The 21,787-nt window shown below is 42.6% G+C and overlaps 1 pseudogene; it reads left to right on the forward strand.

Annotated features, from left to right (window-relative positions):
- The first annotated feature begins 9,428 nt into the window (after positions 1-9,428).
- LOC139386282 (zinc finger CCCH domain-containing protein 15-like) overlaps positions 9,429-21,787 on the forward strand; it is a 34,918-nt pseudogene continuing 22,559 nt past the window's right edge.

Here is a 21,787-nt window from a genome sequence, read left to right on the forward strand (position 1 = left end):
ACACTGGTACAGAGAGACAGGAAACGCAGGGATAAATACACTGGTACAGAGAGACAGGAAACACAGGGATAAATACACTGGTACAGAGAGACAGGAAACACAGGGATAAATACACTGGTACAGAGAGACAGGAAACACAGGGATAAATACACTGGTACAGAGAGACAGGAAACACAGGGATAAATACACTGGTACAGAGAGACAGGGAACACAGGGATAAATACACTGGTACAAAGAGACAGGAAACACAGGGATAAATACACTGGCACAGAGAGACAGGAAACACAGGGATAAATACACTGGCAAAGAGAGACAGGAAACACAGGGATAAATACACTGGTACAGAGAGACAGGAAACACTGGGATAAATACACTGGTACAGAGAGACAGGAAACACAGGGATAAATACACTGGTACAGAGAGACAGGAAACACAGGGATAAATACACTGGTACAGAGAGACAGGAAACACAGGGATAAATACACTGGTACAGAGAGACAGGGAACACAGGGATAAATACACTGGTACAGAGAGACAGGAAACACAGGGATAAATACACTGGTACAGAGAGACAGGAAACACAGGGATAAATACACTGGCACAGAGAGACAGGAAACACAGGGATAAATACACTGGTACAGAGAGATAGGAAACACAGGGATAAATACACTGGTACAGAGAGACAGGAAACACAGGGATAAATACACTGGTACAGCGAGATAGGAAACACAGGGATAAATACACTGGTACAGAGAGACAGGAAACACAGGGATAAATACACTGGTACAGAGAGAAAGGAAACACAGGGATAAATACACTGGTACAGAGAGACAGGAAACACAGGGATAAATACACTGGTACAGAGATACAGGAAACACAGGGATAAATACACTGGCACAGAGAGACAGGAAACACAGGGATAAATACACTGGCACAGAGAGACAGGAAACACAGGGATAAATACACTGGTACAGAGAGACAGGAAACACAGGGATAAATACACTGGTACAGAGAGATAGAAAACACAGGGATAAATACACTGGCACAGAGAGACAGGAAACACAGGGATAAATACACTGGTACAGAGAGACAGGAAACACAGGGATAAATACACTGGTACAGAGAGACAGGAAACACAGGGATAAATACACTGGTACAGAGAGACAGGAAACACAGGGATAAATACACTGGTACAGAGAGACAGGAAACACAGGGATAAATACACTGGTACAGAGAGACAGGAAACGCAGGGATAAATACACTGGTACAGAGAGACAGGAAACACAGGGATAAATACACTGGTACAGAGAGACAGGAAACACAGAGATAAATACACTGGTACAGAGAGACAGGAAACACAGGGATAAATACACTGGTACAGAGAGACAGGAAACACAGGGATAAATACACTGGTACAGAGAGACAGGGAACACAGGGATAAATACACTGGTACAAAGAGACAGGAAACACAGGGATAAATACACTGGCACAGAGAGACAGGAAACACAGGGATAAATACACTGGCAAAGAGAGACAGGAAACACAGGGATAAATACACTGGTACAGAGAGACAGGAAACACTGGGATAAATACACTGGTACAGAGAGACAGGAAACACAGGGATAAATACACTGGTACAGAGAGACAGGAAACACAGGGATAAATACACTGGTACAGAGAGACAGGAAACACAGGGATAAATACACTGGCACAGAGAGACAGGAAACACAGGGATAAATACACTGGCACAGAGAGACAGGAAACACAGGGATAAATACACTGGTACAGAGAGACAGGAAACACAGGGATAAATACACTGGTACAGAGAGATAGAAAACACAGGGATAAATACACTGGCACAGAGAGACAGGAAACACAGGGATAAATACACTGGTACAGAGAGACAGGAAACACAGGGATAAATACACTGGTACAGAGAGACAGGAAACACAGGGATAAATACACTGGTACAGAGAGACAGGAAACACAGGGATAAATACACTGGTACAGAGAGACAGGAAACACAGGGATAAATACACTGGTACAGAGAGACAGGAAACGCAGGGATAAATACACTGGTACAGAGAGACAGGAAACACAGGGATAAATACACTGGTACAGAGAGACAGGAAACACAGGGATAAATACACTGGTACAGAGAGACAGGAAACACATGGATAAATACACTGGTACAGAGAGACAGGAAACACAGGGATAAATACACTGGTACAGAGAGACAGGGAACACAGGGATAAATACACTGGTACAAAGAGACAGGAAACACAGGGATAAATACACTGGCACAGAGAGACAGGAAACACAGGGATAAATACACTGGCAAAGAGAGACAGGAAACACAGGGATAAATACACTGGCAAAGAGAGACAGGAAACACAGGGATAAATACACTGGTACAGAGAGACAGGAAACACTGGGATAAATACACTGGTACAGAGAGACAGGAAACACAGGGATAAATACACTGGTACAGAGAGACAGGAAACACAGGGATAAATACACTGGTACAGAGAGACAGGAAACACAGGGATAAATACACTGGCACAGAGAGACAGGAAACACAGGGATAAATACACTGGCACAGAGAGACAGGAAACACAGGGATAAATACACTGGTACAGAGAGACAGGAAACACAGGGATAAATACACTGGTACAGAGAGATAGAAAACACAGGGATAAATACACTGGCACAGAGAGACAGGAAACACAGGGATAAATACACTGGTACAGAGAGACAGGAAACACAGGGATAAATACACTGGTACAGAGAGACAGGAAACACAGGGATAAATACACTGGTACAGAGAGACAGGAAACACAGGGATAAATACACTGGTACAGAGAGACAGGAAACACAGGGATAAATACACTGGTACAGAGAGACAGGAAACGCAGGGATAAATACACTGGTACAGAGAGACAGGAAACACAGGGATAAATACACTGGTACAGAGAGACAGGAAACACAGGGATAAATACACTGGTACAGAGAGACAGGAAACACATGGATAAATACACTGGTACAGAGAGACAGGAAACACAGGGATAAATACACTGGTACAGAGAGACAGGGAACACAGGGATAAATACACTGGTACAAAGAGACAGGAAACACAGGGATAAATACACTGGCACAGAGAGACAGGAAACACAGGGATAAATACACTGGCAAAGAGAGACAGGAAACACAGGGATAAATACACTGGTACAGAGAGACAGGAAACACTGGGATAAATACACTGGTACAGAGAGACAGGAAACACAGGGATAAATACACTGGTACAGAGAGACAGGAAACACAGGGATAAATACACTGGTACAGAGAGACAGGAAACACAGGGATAAATACATTGGCAACAAAGAGACAGGAAACACAGGGATAAATACACTGGCACAGAGAGACAGGAAACACAGGGATAAATACACTGGTACAGAGAGACAGGGAACACAGGGATAAATACACTGGTACAAAGAGACAGGAAACACAGGGATAAATACACTGGTACAGAGAGACAGGGAACACAGGGATAAATACACTGGTACAAAGAGACAGGAAACACAGGGATAAATACACTGGTACAGAGAGACAGGAAACACAGGGATAAATACACTGGTACAGAGAGACAGGAAACACAGGGATAAATACACTGGTACAGAGAGTCAGGAAACACAGTGATAAATACACTGGCAACAAAGAGACAGGAAACACAGGGATAAATACACTGGCACAGAGAGACAGGAAACACAGAAATAAATACACTGGCACAGAGAGACAGGAAACACAGGGATACATACACTGGTACAGAGAGACAGGAAACACAGGGATAAATACACTGTTACAGAGAGACAGGAAACACAGGGATAAATACACTGGTACAGAGAGACAGGAAACACAGGGATAAATACACTGGCAACAAAGAGACAGGAAACACAGGGATAAATACACTGGCACAGAGAGACAGGAAACACAGGGATAAATACACTGGTACAGAGAGATAGAAAACACAGGGATAAATACACTGGCACAGAGAGACAGGAAACACAGGGATAAATACACTGGTACAGAGAGACAGGAAACACAGGGATAAATACACTGGTACAGAGAGACAGGAAACACAGGGATAAATACACTGGTACAGAGAGACAGGAAACACAGGGATAAATACACTGGTACAGCGAGATAGGAAACACAGGGATAAATACACTGGTACAGAGAGACAGGAAACACAGGGATAAATACACTGGTACAGAGAGAAAGGAAACACAGGGATAAATACACTGGTACAGAGAGACAGGAAACACAGGGATAAATACACTGGTACAGAGATACAGGAAACACAGGGATAAATACACTGGCACAGAGAGACAGGAAACACAGGGATAAATACACTGGCACAGAGAGACAGGAAACACAGGGATAAATACACTGGTACAGAGAGACAGGAAACACAGGGATAAATACACTGGTACAGAGAGATAGAAAACACAGGGATAAATACACTGGCACAGAGAGACAGGAAACACAGGGATAAATACACTGGTACAGAGAGACAGGAAACACAGGGATAAATACACTGGTACAGAGAGACAGGAAACACAGGGATAAATACACTGGTACAGAGAGACAGGAAACACAGGGATAAATACACTGGTACAGAGAGACAGGAAACACAGGGATAAATACACTGGTACAGAGAGACAGGAAACGCAGGGATAAATACACTGGTACAGAGAGACAGGAAACACAGGGATAAATACACTGGTACAGAGAGACAGGAAACACAGAGATAAATACACTGGTACAGAGAGACAGGAAACACAGGGATAAATACACTGGTACAGAGAGACAGGAAACACAGGGATAAATACACTGGTACAGAGAGACAGGGAACACAGGGATAAATACACTGGTACAAAGAGACAGGAAACACAGGGATAAATACACTGGCACAGAGAGACAGGAAACACAGGGATAAATACACTGGCAAAGAGAGACAGGAAACACAGGGATAAATACACTGGTACAGAGAGACAGGAAACACTGGGATAAATACACTGGTACAGAGAGACAGGAAACACAGGGATAAATACACTGGTACAGAGAGACAGGAAACACAGGGATAAATACACTGGTACAGAGAGACAGGAAACACAGGGATAAATACACTGGCACAGAGAGACAGGAAACACAGGGATAAATACACTGGCACAGAGAGACAGGAAACACAGGGATAAATACACTGGTACAGAGAGACAGGAAACACAGGGATAAATACACTGGTACAGAGAGATAGAAAACACAGGGATAAATACACTGGCACAGAGAGACAGGAAACACAGGGATAAATACACTGGTACAGAGAGACAGGAAACACAGGGATAAATACACTGGTACAGAGAGACAGGAAACACAGGGATAAATACACTGGTACAGAGAGACAGGAAACACAGGGATAAATACACTGGTACAGAGAGACAGGAAACACAGGGATAAATACACTGGTACAGAGAGACAGGAAACGCAGGGATAAATACACTGGTACAGAGAGACAGGAAACACAGGGATAAATACACTGGTACAGAGAGACAGGAAACACAGGGATAAATACACTGGTACAGAGAGACAGGAAACACATGGATAAATACACTGGTACAGAGAGACAGGAAACACAGGGATAAATACACTGGTACAGAGAGACAGGGAACACAGGGATAAATACACTGGTACAAAGAGACAGGAAACACAGGGATAAATACACTGGCACAGAGAGACAGGAAACACAGGGATAAATACACTGGCAAAGAGAGACAGGAAACACAGGGATAAATACACTGGCAAAGAGAGACAGGAAACACAGGGATAAATACACTGGTACAGAGAGACAGGAAACACTGGGATAAATACACTGGTACAGAGAGACAGGAAACACAGGGATAAATACACTGGTACAGAGAGACAGGAAACACAGGGATAAATACACTGGTACAGAGAGACAGGAAACACAGGGATAAATACACTGGCACAGAGAGACAGGAAACACAGGGATAAATACACTGGCACAGAGAGACAGGAAACACAGGGATAAATACACTGGTACAGAGAGACAGGAAACACAGGGATAAATACACTGGTACAGAGAGATAGAAAACACAGGGATAAATACACTGGCACAGAGAGACAGGAAACACAGGGATAAATACACTGGTACAGAGAGACAGGAAACACAGGGATAAATACACTGGTACAGAGAGACAGGAAACACAGGGATAAATACACTGGTACAGAGAGACAGGAAACACAGGGATAAATACACTGGTACAGAGAGACAGGAAACACAGGGATAAATACACTGGTACAGAGAGACAGGAAACGCAGGGATAAATACACTGGTACAGAGAGACAGGAAACACAGGGATAAATACACTGGTACAGAGAGACAGGAAACACAGGGATAAATACACTGGTACAGAGAGACAGGAAACACATGGATAAATACACTGGTACAGAGAGACAGGAAACACAGGGATAAATACACTGGTACAGAGAGACAGGGAACACAGGGATAAATACACTGGTACAAAGAGACAGGAAACACAGGGATAAATACACTGGCACAGAGAGACAGGAAACACAGGGATAAATACACTGGCAAAGAGAGACAGGAAACACAGGGATAAATACACTGGTACAGAGAGACAGGAAACACTGGGATAAATACACTGGTACAGAGAGACAGGAAACACAGGGATAAATACACTGGTACAGAGAGACAGGAAACACAGGGATAAATACACTGGTACAGAGAGACAGGAAACACAGGGATAAATACATTGGCAACAAAGAGACAGGAAACACAGGGATAAATACACTGGCACAGAGAGACAGGAAACACAGGGATAAATACACTGGTACAGAGAGACAGGGAACACAGGGATAAATACACTGGTACAAAGAGACAGGAAACACAGGGATAAATACACTGGTACAGAGAGACAGGGAACACAGGGATAAATACACTGGTACAAAGAGACAGGAAACACAGGGATAAATACACTGGTACAGAGAGACAGGAAACACAGGGATAAATACACTGGTACAGAGAGACAGGAAACACAGGGATAAATACACTGGTACAGAGAGTCAGGAAACACAGTGATAAATACACTGGCAACAAAGAGACAGGAAACACAGGGATAAATACACTGGCACAGAGAGACAGGAAACACAGAAATAAATACACTGGCACAGAGAGACAGGAAACACAGGGATACATACACTGGTACAGAGAGACAGGAAACACAGGGATAAATACACTGTTACAGAGAGACAGGAAACACAGGGATAAATACACTGGTACAGAGAGACAGGAAACACAGGGATAAATACACTGGCAACAAAGAGACAGGAAACACAGGGATAAATACACTGGCACAGAGAGACAGGAAACACAGGGATAAATACACTGGTACAGAGAGACAGGAAACACAGGGATAAATACACTGGTACAGAGAGACAGGAAACACAAGGATAAATACACTGGTACAGAGAGACAGGAAACACAAGGATAAATACACTGGTACAGAGAGACAGGAAACACAAGGATAAATACACTGGTACAGAGAGACAGGAAACACAGGGATAAATACACTGGTACAGAGAGACAGGGAACACAGGGATAAATACACTGGTACAGAGAGACAGGAAACACAGGGATAAATACACTGGTACAGAGAGACAGGAAACACAGGGATAAATACACTGGTACAGAGAGACAGGAAACACAGGGATAAATACACTGGCACGGAGAGACAGGAAACACAGGGATAAATACACTGGCACAGCGAGACAGGAAACACAAGGATAAATACACTGGTACAGAGAGACAGGAAACACAGGGATAAATACACTGGCACAGAGAGACAGGAAACACAGGGATAAATACACTGGCACAGAGAGACAGGAAACACAGGGATAAATACACTGGTACAGAGAGACAGGAAACACAGGGATAAATACACTGGCACAGAGAGACAGGAAACACAGGGATAAATACACTGGCACAGAGAGACAGGAAACACAGGGATAAATACACTGGTACAGAGAGACAGGAAACACAGGATAAATACACTGGCACAGAGAGACAGGAAACACAGGGATAAATACACTGGTACAGAGAGACAGGAAACACAGGGATAAATACACTGGTACAGAGAGACAGGAAACACGGGGATAAATACACTGGCACAGAGAGACATGAAACACAGGGATAAATACACTGGTACAGAGAGACAGGAAACACAGGGATAAATACACTGGCACAGAGAGACAGGAAACACAGGGATAAATACACTGGTACAGAGAGACAGGAAACACAGGGATAAATACACTGGTACAGAGAGACAGGAAACACAGGGATAAATACACTGGTACAGAGAGACAGGAAACACAGGGATAAATACACTGGTACAGAGAGACAGGAAACACAGGGATAAATACACTGGCAACAAAGAGACAGGAAACACAGGGATAAATACACTGGCACAGAGAGACAGGAAACACAGGGATAAATACACTGGCACAGAGAGACAGGAAACACAGGGATAAATACACTGGTACAGAGAGACAGGAAACACAGGGATAAATATACTGGTACAGAGAGACAGGAAACACAGGGATAAATACACTGGTACAGAGAGACAGGAAACACAGGGATAAATACACTGGCACAGAGAGACAGGAAACACAGGGATAAATACACTGGTACAGAGAGACAGGAAACACAGGGATAAATACACTGGTACAGAGAGACAGGAAACACAGGGATAAATACACTTGCACAGAGAGACAGGAAACACAGGGATAAATACACTGGTACAGAGAGACAGGAAACACAGGGATAAATACTTTGCTTTTTCTTGGCCAGGTCGCAGTTGTAAATGAGAACTTGTTCTCAACTAGACTATCTGTTTGTTTTTGTTTTTTAATGCAATACCAAGACATACCAGAGATAAGGGAGTGTTGATATTGCAACCACACAAGTCAAAAATCACAAACTGTTGTTGTTGTTGTTGTTTTTTGTTTAAGCCCTCAATAACTTTTGTCTGCTTAAAGTTTTCTTGATCATCTGTTTGCGTCTGCCAATTTATTGGCTGTCCAGAATCCAGACGACTTGTCCCCAGAACTTCCTATACAGACAGATCTGCTTACGTAACTCGTCGAGGCCTGCAATTAAGGATAATGAGAGGCTTAATTAAAGATTCTGCCCAGTTTCCCTGATGTTGCTATGGCAATCGAGCTGTTTTTACCATCCCTGTATAAGGGCTCAGGGCCAGACCCAGATGCAGACACGGGAGGCAGATGGTTTGAGTCTTTGATATTTATTAGTTCCAAAAGGGGTAGGAAAGAGAATGGTCGTGGACAGGCCAAAAGGTCAAAACCAGATCCAGGAGGAACAGAGTGGCAGGCAGACTGGTCAGGCAGGCTTGAGGTCAAGGCAGCCAGACTGGTCAGGCAGGATCGAGGTCAAGGCAGGCAGACTGGTCAGGCAGGCTCGAGGTCAAGGCAGGCAGACTGGTCAGGCAGGCTCGGGGTCAAGGCAGGCAGACTGGTCAGGCAGGCTCGAGGTCAAGGCAGGCAGACTGGTCAGGCAGGATCGAGGTCAAGGCAGGCAGACTGGTCAGGCAGGCTCGAGGTCAAGGCAGGCAGACTGGTCAGGCAGGCTCGGGGTCAAGGCAGGCAGACTGGTCAGGCAGGCTCGAGGTCAAGGCAGGCAGACTGGTCAGGCAGGCTCGAGGTCAAGGCAGGCAGACTGGTCAGGCAGGCTTGAGGTCAAGGCAGGCAGACTGGTCAGGCAGGCTCGAGGTTAAGGCAGGCAGACTGGTCAGGCAGGCTCGAGGTCAAGGCAGGTGGACTGGTCAGGCAGGCGGGTACAGAGTCCAGAAAACAGGTGTCAAAACCGGGAGGACTAGCAAAAGAGAGAATAGCAAAAGCACGGGAAAAACACACTGGTTGACTTGAAAAAGAGAAGACGAACTGGCAACAGAGAGACAGGAAACGCAGGGATAAATACACTGGTACAGAGAGACAGGAAACACAGGGATAAATACACTGGCACAGAGAGACAGGGAACACAGGGATAAATACACTGGTACAGAGAGACAGGAAACACAGGGATACATACACTGGTACAGAGAGACAGGAAACACAGGGATAAATACACTGGCACAGAGAGACAGGAAACACAGGGATAAATACACTGGTACAGAGAGACAGGAAACACAGGGATAAATACACTGGCACAGAGAGACAGGAAACACAGGGATAAATACACTGGCACAGAGAGACAGGAAACACAGAGATAAATACACTGGTACAGAGAGACAGGAAACACAGGGATAAATACACTGGCACAGAGAGACAGGAAACACATGGATAAATACACTGGTACAGAGAGACAGGAAACACAGGGATAAATACACTGGCACAGAGAGACAGGAAACACAGGGATAAATACACTGGCACAGAGAGACAGGAAACACAGGGATAAATACACTGGTACAGAGAGACAGGAAACACAGGGATAAATACACTGGCACAGAGAGACAGGAAACACAGGGATAAATACACTGGTACAGAGAGACAGGAAACACAGGGATAAATACACTGGTACAGAGAGACAGGAAACACAGGGATAAATACACTGGTACAGAGAGACAGGAAACACAGGGATAAATACACTGGGGGAAATAAGCAATGAATGAACCTATGAACGCCTGAGTGAGCTTCATTCATTGTACTGGTGCAATGTCTTGATCACTGCATTTTTTCACTGATATCTCCTTATACTTTCATTCAGTTACATTTGTTCTTTTTTAAGGTCTGAGGCACTTATTCACTCACATTCCTAATTCCCCCTGTCCAGATTGTCCCTGGTCCCCTGTCCAGACTGTCCCCTGCCGAGACTGTCCCTGGTCCCCTGTCCAGACTGTCGTCTGTCCCCTGTCCAGACTGTCCCCTGCCGAGACTGTCCCTGGTCCCCTGTCCAGACTGTCCCCTGCCGAGACTGTCCCTGGTCCCCTGTCCAGACAGTCGCCTGTCCAGACTGTCCCCTGTCCAGAATGTCCCCTGTCCCCTGTCCAGACTGTCCCTGGTCCCCTGTCCAGACTGTCCCCTGTCCAGACTGTCCCCTGTCCCCTGTCCAGGCTGTCCCCTGTCTCCTGTCCAGACTGTCTCCTGTCCCCTGTCCAGACTGTCCCCTGTCCAGACTTCCCTAAATCTCAGACCATGGTTATGGCCCTGATTAGAGGTGGTGTTTTTTCTCCAATGTATGCTTTGGCCACAAATACGAGTATAGGATTATAGCAGGTTATAGCAGGTTATCACATTATATCAGGTTATTACAGTATAGCAGGTTATAGCAGGTTATCACATTATATCAGGTTATCACAGTATAGCAGGTTATAGCAGGTTATCACATTATATCAGGTTATTACAGTATAGCAAGTTAGCACAGTATAGCAGGTTATATCAGGTTATCACAGTATAGCAGGTTATCACAGTATAGCAGGTTATATCAGGTTATCACAGTATAGCAGGTTATCACAGTATAGCAAGTTATCACAGTATGGCAGGTTATCAAATTATATCAGGTTATTACAGTATAGCAAGTTAGCACAGTATAGCAGGTTATATCAGGTTATCACAGTATAGCAGGTTATCACAGTATAGCAGGTTATATCAGGTTATCACAGTATAGCAGGTTATCACAGTATAGCAAGTTATCACAGTATAGCAGGTTATGGCAGGTTATCAAATTATATCAGGTTATCACAGTATAGCAGGTTATCACAGTATAGCAAGTTATCACAGTATAGCAAGTTATGGCAGGTTATTACAGTATAGCAGGTTATAGCAGGTTATTACAGTATAGCAGGTTATAGCAGTTTATAACAGTATAGCAGGTTATAGCAGGTTATAACAGTATAGCAGGTTATAGCAGGTTATTACAGTATAGCAGGTTATTACTGTATAGCAGGTTATAGCAGGTTATAACAGTATAGCAGGTTATCACAGTATAGCAGGTTATCACATTATACAAAGTGAACTAACTAGCCCTTTAATCAAGTGAACTAACTAGCCCTTTAATCAAGTGAACTAACCCTTTGGGTGAACTAACTCGCCTTTTAGGTGAACTATCTAGCCCTTTAGTAAAGTGAACTAACTAACTCTTTAATCAAGTGAACTAACTAGCACTTTAATCAAGTGAACTAACTAGCCCTTTAGGTGAACTAACTAGCCCTTTAGGAGAACTATCTAGCCCTTTAGTAAAGTGAACTAACTAGCCCTTTAATCAAGTGAACTAACTAGTCCTTTGGGTAAAATATCTAGCCTTTTAATAAACTGAACTGACTGGCCCTTTAATGTTAATCTCTCATGGACAGGCGGACGTAACGAGTAGCTGATGCAGAGTCCTGGGTTTCTGAGATGAATGCAATACAACTGTATTCCATGTGTTGTTGTACATAAGTGTTTACTGTTCCGTAAGAGACAATATACACTTGTAAGGCATCATGTCTTCTGCTACTGAAGTAAACTGGATGCATTACCAGCTCATCACTCACATGTTTCGTGAAGGCTACGTGAAAATGATTGTAATTAAAGCCTATATTATAATTAGGCTTCGGCTACTGTATGTCTTTTTTTGCATCTAGTCTGTAAAGTGTTTTCTCATTGTTTCTCACTGTGCCATTCACATTAGAAAAGTTAGTTTTTTTTTCTCCACATGACTTGTCTGTCACTCGTCATAAATAATCCGATACCATGCTACTACTGATCAGGAGTCCCTGTACATCCTCGGGGATGCAGAGACATCAATGAACAGCAGAATATCCCCAGGCTACTCTTTAGAAACCAGGAGTGTGTGTGTGTGTGTGTGTGTGTGTGTGTGTGTGTGTGTGTGTGTGTGTGTGTGTGTGTGTGTGTGTGTGTGTGTGTGTGTGTGTGTGTGTGTGTGTGTGTGTGTGTGTGTGTGTGTGTGAGAGAGAGAGAGAGAGAGTGGGAGATGGAGGGAGGGAGAGAGGAGAGGAGGGGAGGGGAGAGAGAGAGCGAGAGAGAGATAGACAGAGAGAGAGAGAGGGGGGAGGGAGAGAGAGAGAGAGAGGGGGGGGAGAGAGAGAGAGAGAGGAGAGGAGGGGAGGGGAGGGGAGAGAGAGAGCGAGAGAGAGAGAGGGGGGGGAGAGAGAGAGAGAGAGGGGGGGGAGAGAGAGAGAGAGAGAGAGAGGGGGGGGGGGGGGGAGGGAGAGAGAGAGAGGGGGGGGGGAGAGAGAGAGAGACAGAGAGAGAGAGAGGGGGGGAGGGAGAGAGAGAGAGAGGGGGGGGAGAGAGAGAGAGAGAGAGATAGACAGACAGAGTATCACAAACACAAACAGAGCCCCAGGACAGCAGAACATATAAACCCAACCAAATTATGAGTAAGCAAAAAGCTAACTATTAGACACACTGGAAAGAATCAACCAAAAAACAGAGCAAACTAGAACGCTATCTGACCCTAAACAGAGAGTACAAAGTGGCAGAATACCTGACCACTGTGACTGACCCAAACTTAAGGAAAGCTTTGACTGTGTACAGACTCAGTGAGCATAGCCTTGCTATTGAGAAAGGCCGCCGTAGACAGACCTGGCTCTCAAGAGAAGACAGGCTATGTGCACACTGTCCACAAAATGAGGTGGAAACTGAGCTACACTTCCTAACCTCCTGTCCAAATGTATGACCAAAGTAGAGACACATATTTCCCACAGATCACACAAACACAGCAATGTGCAATCACTGCAGCAACATTTGTGGCCCGTTGCCAAGAGGAAAAGGGCAACCCGGAGGAACACAAACAACATAGTAAACACCACCAATAGTGATCTCGTTATTTATCTTCCCACAATGTTCCCACTACAACTATTTGCACATTGCACTGCACATAGCTGATAATAAAACACTGTAAATATCTTTATCCATTTAAAACTTTTTGAATGCAACGTTTAAAATCTTTGTCGATGTTCAATTTGTTTATTTCGTTTTTTGTTTGTTGTTTATTTCAATTGCTAGGGCGACGCGAATGTGTTTTCCTGTGCCAATAACTTTCATTTGAATTGAGTATCCTGGAGAGAGGAAGAGAGACGGAGAGAGAGCGAGAGGGAGATGCCTGCCTGCCTGCCTCAGCTCCTGTTGTTCTGCTGATGAGAGCTGTGTCCCCAGCCATCTGCTTCCAGCCCGCCGTGGGGATAGCTACCTGTCAGCCTCAATGTGCTCACTGAGCAGAAAAGGGAGACATTTCTGCGGCAGAACACAAGTCTCTCTCTCTCTCTTTCTCCTTCTCTCCCTCCCTCTCTCTCTCTCTCTCTCTCTCTCCCCTTCCCGCTTTCCCCTCCCTCCATCCCTCCATCTCTCTCTCTCTGTCCCTCTCTCGTTCCCTCTCTCCATCTCTCCAACCCCCCCCCCCCCCTCCCCCCTTCTCCCCCTGCCCCCTCGTGCCCTGTAAACTGAACATGGCGGCTGCAGATAAGACCAACGGCTGGGCCGGTCGACAGACCGACGCAGAGCGACGCGAGGAGGGGCCGTTCTGGCATTAGGCATCAGGCTAGACACCTTGCCTTGGCTAAACTCCACGAGAGGACCCAGTACAGCTGCCGATGTGCCGTGCCTTCACTCTGAGCTACAGTTGGCTTGTGAAAGCTCTGCAGACTGACCACAGACAGGCTTCCTTGGAACCACCTCTGCAGTATGAACACAAGCAGGCGTCCTTGGAATTGCCTAAACAAAACTCATTATTAACAGGTAACAGGTAGACTGATAACTCTCCCCACACACCAGGTATCACCTGGACTGTCCCTGCTAGACTGATATCTCTCCCTACACAACAGGTATCGCCTGTACTGTCCCTGCTAGACTGATATCTCTCCCTACACAACAGGTATCACCTGTACTGTCCCTGCTAGACTGATAACTCTCCCTACACAACAGGTATCACCTGGACTCTCCCTGCTAGACTGATAACTCTCCCCACACACCAGGTATCACCTGGACTGTCCCTGCTAGACTGATATCTCTCCCCACACACCAGGTATCACCTGGACTGTCCCTGCTAGACTGATATCTCTCCCCACACAACAGGTATCGCCTGTACTGTACCTGCTAGACTGATATCTCTCCCTACACAACAGGTATCGCCTGTACTGTCCCTGCTAGACTGATATCTCTCCCTACACAACAGGTATCACCTGTACTGTCCCTGCTAGACTGATAACTCTCCCTACACAACAGGTATCACCTGGACTCTCCCTGCTAGACTGATAACTCTCCCCACACACCAGGTATCACCTGTACTGTCCCTGCTAGACTGATAACTCTCCCCACACACCAGGTATCACCTGGACTGTCCCTGCTAGACTGATATCTCTCCCTACACAACAGGTATCACCTGTACTGTCCCTGCTAGACTGATATCTCTCCCTACACAACAGGTATCACCTGGACTGTCCCTGCTAGACTGATAACTCTCCCCACACAACAGGGGAGGAAGTAACAAGTTGCTTATGTTGTTGTTGTTTTAATCTAACAAGAAATATATAAATTCTGTAAAAAAATAAACGTAATCTCACTGTCAACTGCGTTTATTTAAGGCAAACTTAACATGTGTAAATATTTGTATGAACATAACAAGATTCAACAACTGAGATGTAAACTGAACAAGTTCCACGGATATGTGACTAACAGAAATGTAAAATTGTGTCCCAGAACAAAGGGGGGGGGTCAAAATCAAAAGTAACAGTCAGTATCTGGTGTGGCCACCAGCTGCATTAAGTACTGCAGTGCATCTCCTCCTCATGGACTGCACCAGCTTTGCCACTTCTTGCTGTGAGATGTAACATCTCCCACTCTTTCACCAAGGCACCTGCAAGTTCCCGGACATTTCTGGGGGCAATGGCCCTAGCCCTCACCCTCCGAACCAACAGGTCCCAAATGTGCTAAATGGGATTGAAATCTGGGCTCTTCACTGGCTATGGCAGAACACTGACATTCCTGTCTTGCAGGAAATCACGCACAGAATGAGCAGTATGGCTGGTGACATTGTCATGCTGGAGGGTTATGTTAGGATGAGCCTGCAGGAAGGGTACCACATGAGGGAGGAGGATGTCTTCCCTGTAACGCACAGCGTTGAGATTGCCTGCAATGACAACAAGTTCAGTCCGATGATGCTGTGACACACCGCCCCAGACCATGACACCTCCACCTCCAAATAGATCCCGCTCCAGAGTACAGGCCTCGGTGTAACGCTCATTCCTTTGACGATAAACGTGAATCCGACCATCACCCCTGGTGAGACAAAACCGCTACTTGTCAGTGAAATGCAGTTTTTGCCAGTCCTGTCTGGTCCATTGACGGTGGGTTTGTGCCCATAGGCGACATTGTTTCCGGTGATGTCTGGTGAGGATCTGCCTTACAACAGGCCTATAAGCCCTCAGTCCAGCCTCTCTCAGCCTATTGCGAACAGTCTGAGCACTGATGGAGGGATAGTGCGTTCCCTGGTGTAACTCAAGCAGTTGTTGTTGCCATCCTGTACCTGTCCTGCAGGTGTGATGTTTGGATGTAGCGATCCTGTGCAGGTGTTGTTACACGTGGTCTGCCACTGCGAGGACGATCAGCTGTCCGTCCTGTCTCCCTGTAGCGCTGTCTTAGGCATCTCACAGTACGGACATTGCAATTTATTTCCCTGGCCACATTTTCAGTCCTCATGCCTCCTTGCAGCATGCCTAAGGCATGTTCACGCAGATGAGCAGGGACCCTGGGCATCTTTCTTTTGTTGTTTTTCGAGTCAGTAGAAAGGCCTCTTTAGTGTCCTAAGTTTTCATAACTGTGACCTTAATTGCCTACCGTCTGTAAGCTGTTAGTGTCTTAACGACCGTGCCACAGGTGCATGTTTATTAATTGTTTATGGTTCATTGAACAAGCATGGGAAACAGTGTTTAAAACATTTACAATGATCTGTGAAGTTATTTGGATTTTTACGAATGATCTTTGAAAGACAGAATCCTGAAAAGGAGACGTTTTTTGTTGTTGCTGCGTTTACCTACCTGTTCTGATGTAGACCTATCTGTTCTGCTGTAGACATATCTGTTCTGATGTAAACCTACCTGTTCTGCACCTGTTCTGCTGTAGACCTACCTGTTATCCTGTCATATATCATGTTATCCTGTCATATATCATGTTATCCTGTCATATATCATGTTATCCTGTCATATATCATGTTATCCTGTCATATATCATGTTATCCTGTCATATATCATGTTATCCTGTCATATATCATGTTATCCTGTCATATATCATGTTATCCTGTCATATATCATGTTATCCTGCATGTTATCCTGTCATATATCATGTTATCCTGTCATATATCATGTTATCCTGTCATATATCATGTTATCCTGCATGTTATCCTGTCATATATCATGTTATCCTGTCATATATCATGTTATCCTGTCATATATCATGTTATCCTGCATGTTATCCTGTCATATATCATGTTATCCTGTCATATATCATGTTATCATGTCATACATAAGACAGAATCCTGAAAAGGAGACGTTTTTTGTTGTTGCTGCGTTTACCTACCTGTTCTGATGTAGACCTATCTGTTCTGCTGTAGACATATCTGTTCTGATGTAAACCTACCTGTTCTGCACCTGTTCTGCTGTAGACCTACCTGTTATCCTGTCATATATCATGTTATCCTGTCATATATCATGTTATCCTGTCATATATCATGTTATCCTGTCATATATCATGTTATCCTGTCATATATCATGTTATCCTGTCATATATCATGTTATCCTGTCATATATCATGTTATCCTGTCATATATCATGTTATCCTGTCATATATCATGTTATCCTGCATGTTATCCTGTCATATATCATGTTATCCTGTCATATATCATGTTATCCTGTCATATATCATGTTATCCTGCATGTTATCCTGTCATATATCATGTTATCCTGTCATATATCATGTTATCCTGTCATATATCATGTTATCCTGCATGTTATCCTGTCATATATCATGTTATCCTGTCATATATCATGTTATCATGTCATACATAAGACAGAATCCTGAAAAGGAGACGTTTTTTGTTGTTGCTGCGTTTACCTACCTGTTCTGATGTAGACCTATCTGTTCTGCTGTAGACATATCTGTTCTGATGTAAACCTACCTGTTCTGCACCTGTTCTGCTGTAGACCTACCTGTTATCCTGTCATATATCATGTTATCCTGTCATATATCATGTTATCCTGTCATATATCATGTTATCCTGTCATATATCATGTTATCCTGTCATATATCATGTTATCCTGTCATATATCATGTTATCCTGTCATATATCATGTTATCCTGTCATATATCATGTTATCCTGCATGTTATCCTGTCATATATCATGTTATCCTGTCATATATCATGTTATCCTGCATGTTATCCTGTCATATATCATGTTATCCTGTCATATATCATGTTATCCTGTCATATATCATGTTATCCTGCATGTTATCCTGTCATATATCATGTTATCCTGTCATATATCATGTTATCATGTCATATATCATGTTATGCTGTCATATATCATGTTATCCTGTCATGTTATCCTGTCATATATCATGTTATACTGTATGTTATCCTGCCATATATCATGTTATCCTGTCATATATCATGTTATCCTGTCATATATCATGTTATCCTGCCATATATCATGTTATCCTGCCATATATCATGTTATCCTGTCATATATCATGTTATCCTGCCATATATCATGTTATCCTGTCATATATCATGTTATCCTGCATGTTATCCTGTCATATATCATGTTATCTTGTCATATATCATGTTATCCTGCATGTTATCCTGTCATATATCATGTTATCCTGTCATATATCATGTTATCCTGCATGTTATCCTGTCATATATCATGTTATCCTGTTATATATCATGTTATCCTGTCATATATCATGTTATCATGTCATATATCATGTTATCCTGTTATATATCATGTTATCCTGTCATATATCATGTTATCCTGTCATATATCATGTTATCCTGCATGTTATCCTGTCATATATCATGTTATCCTGTCATATATCATGTTATCCTGCCAAATATCATGTTATCCTGCATGTTATCCTGTCATATATCATGTTATCCTGTCATATATCATGTTATCCTGCATGTTATCCTGTCATATATCATGTTATCCTGTCATATATCATGTTATCCTGTCATATATCATGTTATCCTGTATGTTATCCTGCCATATATCATGTTATCCTGTCATATATCATGTTATCCTGTCATATATCATGTTATCCTGCCATATATCATGTTATCCTGTCATATATCATGTTATCCTGTCATATATCATGTTATCCTGCATGTTATCCTGTCATATATCATGTTATCCTGTCATATATCATGTTATCCTGTCATATATCAAGTTATCCTGCATGTTATCCTGTCATATATCATGTTATCCTGTCATATATCAAGTTATCCTGTCATATATCATGTTATCCTGTCATATATCATGTTATCCTGTCATATATCATGTTATCCTGTCATATATCATGTTATCCTGCATGTTATCCTGTCATATATCATGTTATCCTGCATGTTATCCTGTCATATATCATGTTATCCTGTCATATATCATGTTATCCTGCATGTTATCCTGTCATATATCATGTTATCCTGCCATATATCATGTTATCCTGTCATATATCATGTTATCCTGCATGTTATCCTGTCATATATCATGTTATCCTGTCATATATCATGTTATCCTGTCATATATCATGTTATCCTGTCATATATCATGTTATCCTGCCATATATCATGTTATCCTGTCATATATCATGTTATCCTGTCATATATCATGTTATCCTGCATGTTATTCTGTCATATATCATGTTATCCTGCATGTTATCCTGTCATATTTCATGTTATCCTGCATGTTATCCTGTCATATATCATGTTATCCTGCCATATATCATGTTATCCTGTCATATATCATGTTATCCTGCATGTTATCCTGTCATATATCATGTTATCCTGTCATATATCATGTTATCCTGTCATATATCATGTTATCCTGTCATATATCATGTTATCCTGCCATATATCATGTTATCCTGTCATATATCATGTTATCCTGTCATATATCATGTTATCCTGCATGTTATCCTGTCATATATCATGTTATCCTGTCATATATCATGTTATCCTGTCATATATCATGTTATCCTGCATGTTATCCTGTCATATATCATGTTATCCTGTCATATATCATGTTATCCTGTCATATATCATGTTATCCTGCCATATATCATGTTATCCTGTCATATATCATGTTATCCTGTCATATATCATGTTATCCTGCATGTTATCCTGTCATATATCATGTTATCCTGCATGTTATCCTGTCATATATCATGTTATCCTGCCATATATCATGTTATCCTGTCATATATCATGTTATCCTGCCATATATCATGTTATCCTGTCATATATCATGTTATCCTGTCATATATCATGTTATCCTGTCGTATATCATGGTATCCTGTTATATATCATGTTATCCTGCATGTTATCCTGTCATATATCATGTTATCCTGTCATATATCATGTTATCCTGTCATATATCATGTTATCCTGTCATATATCATGTTATCCTGTCATATATCATGTTATCCTGTCATATATCATGTTATCCTGCATGTTATCCTGTCATATATCATGTTATCCTGTCATATATCATGTTATCCTGTCATATATCATGTTATCCTGTCATATATCATGTTATCCTGTCATATATCATGTTATCCTGCATGTTATCCTGTCATATATCATGTTATCCTGTCATATATCATGTTATCCTGTCATATAGCATGTTATCCTGCCATATATCATGTTATCCTGTCATATATCATGTTATCCTGCCATATATCATGTTATCCTGTCATATATCATGTTATCCTGCCATATATCATGTTATCCTGCCATATATCATGTTATCCTGCATGTTATCCTGTCATATATCATGTTATCCTGTCATATATCATGTTATCCTGTCATATATCATGTTATCCTGCATGTTATCCTATCATATATCATGTTATCCTGCATGTTATCCTGTCATATATCATGTTATCCTGCCATATATCATGTTATCCTGTCATATATCATGTTATCCTGCCATATATCATGTTATCCTGTCATATATCATGTTATCCTGTCATATATCATGTTATCCTGTCATATATCATGGTATCCTGTCATATATCATGTTATCCTGCCATATATAATGTTATCCTGTCATATATCATGTTATCCTGCCATATATCATGGTATCCTGTCATATATCATGTTATCCTGCCATATATCATGTTATCCTGTCATATATCATGTTATCCTGCCATATATCATGTTATCCTGTCATATATCATGTTATCCTGTCATATATCATGTTATCCTGCATGTTATTCTGTCATATATCATGTTATCCTGCATGTTATCCTGTCATATTTCATGTTATCCTGCATGTTATCCTGTCATATATCATGTTATCCTGCCATATATCATGTTATCCTGTCATATATCATGTTATCCTGCATGTTATCCTGTCATATATCATGTTATCCTGTCATATATCATGTTATCCTGTCATATATCATG

This window comes from Oncorhynchus clarkii, chromosome 3 (assembly GCF_045791955.1).
Source record: "Oncorhynchus clarkii lewisi isolate Uvic-CL-2024 chromosome 3, UVic_Ocla_1.0, whole genome shotgun sequence".
Classification (NCBI taxonomy): Eukaryota; Metazoa; Chordata; class Actinopteri; order Salmoniformes; family Salmonidae; genus Oncorhynchus; species Oncorhynchus clarkii.